This window comes from Mus pahari, chromosome 21 (genome assembly GCF_900095145.1).
Source record: "Mus pahari chromosome 21, PAHARI_EIJ_v1.1, whole genome shotgun sequence".
NCBI lineage: Eukaryota > Metazoa > Chordata > Mammalia > Rodentia > Muridae > Mus > Mus pahari.
The window spans coordinates 9920175-9924389 of NC_034610.1; the positions used below are offsets into that span (position 1 = coordinate 9920175).

General features: G+C 45.8%; 1 protein-coding gene and 1 non-coding gene across 3 annotated transcripts in view; one reads left to right on the forward strand and one right to left on the reverse strand.

Annotated features, from left to right (window-relative positions):
- Smoc2 (SPARC related modular calcium binding 2) overlaps positions 1-4215 on the forward strand; it is a 128479-nt gene that overhangs the window by 50084 nt on the left and 74180 nt on the right. The gene's annotated exons all lie outside the window — the stretch shown is intronic.
- Positions 1916-2050, reverse strand: LOC115062841. Its single transcript, XR_003842756.1, has one exon. It is a non-coding gene; the product is annotated as a U4 spliceosomal RNA (small nuclear RNA).

Consider the following 4215-nt stretch of genomic DNA (forward strand, 5'->3'; position numbering starts at 1 on the left):
GTTTTTTTTTTTCTTTTTCGTAGCAACAGAAAAGTAACTAAGACACCATGAACTTCCATCCATCCTGCCTTTCTTCCCAAGTGTTCTTCCTTTTCGAGACAGGATTTCTCTGTGTAGTCCTGGAACTCACTCTGTAGACCAGGCTGGCCTCAAACTCAGAAATCTGCCTGCCTCTGCCTCCCACGTTCTGGGATTAAAGGTGTGTGCCACCATGCCCAGCCCACCTGCTTACAGCAGCTTCACCTGCACGATGCTCAGCTCACGTCCCTTGCTGCTGTGTCATCGTAGACTTAAGAAGTCACCATAGGGACTTCACCCCTTTCCCTGCCAAGCCATGGCCTGGAACACAAGCAAATGCTGGGGAGCACATAGCTGGAAATGGCCCTCCTGTTTGTTGCAGCCCGTCTGAGATCTCAGGGCACAGCTTCCAGGAGGAAGGAGGTATTGTGTGCCACATCAGCCAGCCTCTGGAGGGCTGACAGTCAACCTTCACCATAAAGAAGCTGGGGATGGCATCATCGTCCATTCTGGTGTGCAGGGAGTGAGGTGTGTTCTTGTGACAGAGATGGTGGTAGTCAGACGTCCCCTGTGCCGTAGGAACTGCCTCTCACTTTAACGCATGGGAGTAAGCCTCATGGCTTACCTTTGTCTCTCTTTGCAATGCCAGCTGCGTGACAGCACTTCCTATCCGTATACTTCATGGATTTAGGATGAAACTTTTGTCTCTGACTTCTGTAACCACATTTTCCCTGTTGTCATGTGAAGTTAAAAGGACGTACTGTTCTGTTTTTTTTTATGAGTGCAAGGGCAGCTGTTTTAGCTGGTTGCTAGAGACAACAGTGACCTTCTGGGAGAGGGCGCCCTGACTGACCTTAGGTTCCCACCATAGCACATCATTGTGTCGATGGGAAGTGTCCTTTCTCACAAGGGACACTGCTGAATTGTCTTTTTTTTCAGAGTCTTGTCTTAAATTACATGTGGGTAAAGTATTATAGCTTTGAAATACAGTGTCTGTCTTTATTTGAGGCCGTGAACATCAAAGGCAAGGCTCTACTAGTCATTTCTGTGGCCACTACATGGAACCATAGGAAATAGTAGTGCAATCTGCTCTTGACCCTAGAGAGTTCATGGCCATTGCAGTAACCATGACGACTGAGTGGCCTGTAGACTCAGACCTGTACTCTTATCTGCCTTCTCTGCCCTGGGTTCAAAGGCACTGAGACATTTATCTACCTCCAAGAGGGGTTGGCTTTGTACACATGTTAAAAGCCACCCTGGTTGTTTTAGAATTATTTGGGAAGGAGAACCTTAGTTGAGAAAAGCCCTCCATCAGATTGCCTGTAGGCAGGTTTGTGGGGCATTTTCTTGATTAATAATTTCTTATGGGATGGCTCAGCCTATAAGAACCCACCTTGGGCAGATGGTTCTTGGTTCCAAGCCAGTAAGCAGCATCCTTCCATGGCCTCTGCTTGAGTTCCTGCATTGGCTTCTCCCAGTGTGGGAAGGGCTCATGGAAGTATAACCTAAATAAACCCTTTGCTCTCCAAGTTACATGCTAAGACAGAGCACTATCTCTGGCATACAACATCTCAGCATGGGGCATGGGTGAGCAGAGCCCTGGGGATGGTGGTCTCTATCGACTCCTGCTGATCAGGAGTTCCTGAAGGAGGCACCTACTGTGCACAGAGACCATGAACTGCCCAATTACACAAATCTGGAAATGTCCCAACTGCTCCTCTTCAACTCCCTCTAACTAAGATTTTTTTGGTAGAAGACATCCAGCCAAGCCACCTTTTTCAATGACTGCTTGATTCTGTTCTGAGTGGTTTCAGCAAGACGGGAAATTGTTCTTTTCCCATTAAACACACACACACACACACACACACACACACACACACACACACACACACACACGAGAAATAACCATAGCAAACCACTGCTCACTGTTTCTTCATAACAAGCAGCATCTTTTCTGGGAAAAGTTTTCAATTAGCAATAATCGCGCCTTGGATAAACCTCACTGGCTTCGATACTGCCACTGCACCAAGCTCTTTTCTGGGTTAATATAAATTTATACACAAACAATCCTGTGATCCCTCCGGGATCTATTTTACTCTTCAATTGAGATTGGAAAAAGTTGTTTCCAAAATGTATTAAGTATTAATCAATAATTCATCAAAAACTTCTGTTTGAATATTGCTAGTGGAGCCCTGTTGCTTAATGTGTAAAATCTTGGCTCTTTCAGGTCAGAGCAAAAGGTCTCCAAAATGTCTCATTTAATTTGCATCAAAGATACTTTCTCTGGTCTAGTAAAAAATAAATTATATACAATTAAGTGATTAAATTATTAATAAATTTATTTATTTAGAATTTTCTTATGTGTCTGTGTGAATGTATTTGTGAATTGTGGTGTCAGTCTGAGTATATTCTCTCTCTCTCTCTCTCTCTCTCTCTCTCTCTCTCTCTCTCTCTCTGTGTGTGTGTGTGTGTGTGTGTGTGTGTGTGTACAGAAGCCAGAAGAAACTGTTGGATCCCCTGGAGCTGGAGTTGTGATTGTGAGCTGCTCAACATGGGTGCTGGGAACTGGTTTTGGACCCTCTGGAAAAGCAGTCTGTGCTTTTAACTGCTGACCTGCCTCTCCAGTCCTCATGGGAATATTAAAATTGGAATGTCTAGTTAAATTGAGTTTTCTTATGACATAGAAATTAATCGTAGCTTTAAAAATACCAAGAGTCGTGTTCCCTGAGATGGTTCTGGCAGTTTAAAAGGAGAGAGGACTTGGCTATTGGGAAATGCACAGGTTAGCATTGTGCCCCTTGTCAGTGGGAAGTGGAGCAGTACAGCCAGTGTAGAACCCTCCCCCCCCCCAACACAAACACACACAGCAGCTATTCCAATAGTGACAAAGTCACTCGCGACAAAACAATTCTACCCCGGTGTTAAACCACAAGGGCTTGAAAGTGGGCACTCAGAGCTGACCTGCGGATATTCAGTGGGGCACGAGCATGGTGGCCAGAAGATGGGCTCTGCCAATGTTGGTCAGCAGATGTTTTGGTGGACCACAGGAAGCAGTGGTACCTGGCCATGCTGAGGCTGGGGTGTGCCCCGAGATACCAAGGGCCTGTGGTCCTCCATATAACATGGGCAGAAGAGGCAAATCCATAGGTGTAGAAAGGGGCTGAGGTAGAGGGTGTCTGTGTTACTGGATACAGGCTTGTGCCCAGGGTGACAGCAGTCTCCTGGAGCTAGGCAGGGTGGAGGCAACAGAGGGCCGTGGACATCCCACACCAGGACTGCGGCAACCGGCACTGACCTGAACTGGAAATGGCTCACAGGGGAGTTTTTATGAACTGTCCACGAATACCACAGTGATAGTTGTTATGCTTAGGTGTTGAGGATTTTATATTCAAACAGAAACAAAAGGCTCAGAGAAACTTAGCTTAATGATGTCCCTGAACAGGAGAGTTGTTTATTTTCTAACGTATTTGTATAAGCACAAAGAATAAAAAAAGTGGTAACATAAATTTAACACCACTAAATGAAACTCAGCTAAAAGAATATTTGTATTCTATTCTATGCTCAAGACGCGCAAGGTTTTTGTTTCTTTGGTCTGCGTGGCGGTATGCATCAGAGGCATAACAGCTTAGAGGCAGGGGAAGAATATAAGGAGATGTTGCCAGTTTGAAGTGTGGCTCCCCCAAAGACCCTGCCTCCAGAGTGTCTCCCTGGTGGACACCTTGATAAGACTTGACAGTAAAGTCTGGGGTGAGACAGGGCAGGCGGTGGCTTGCCGCCATCAGGGCATGGTGGTTATCTGATACTTGGATTTCACAGGTTTTACTTGTTTGTTGTCATTGTCCCCTAAGACAAACTAGCCTGGCATGTGCCAGCCATGAACTTGGAATGAGAGTCCCATTATACAGATTGGCAAGTTTGAAAATGGCTTGACCAAGGTGATGTGAAGGCTTTAAGGAATTGTGAGCCAAGGATGAAACAAAAACGTTGCTTGAAAAAAAATCTTCTGGAATGTTTATGATGGCTCAAGTATTAGGAATACCTATGGGTCTCTGTTTTCCCTAGCGGAGGCAAGCTGAAGCTCATGTCATATTTCCTTTTAGATAGAGAGCTCACAGGTCATTAAAAAAAGGGAGGGGAAGCCAGCCTCTCCCTCTCCCTCTCCCTCTCCTCCCTCTCCCTCTCCTCCCTCTCCCTCTC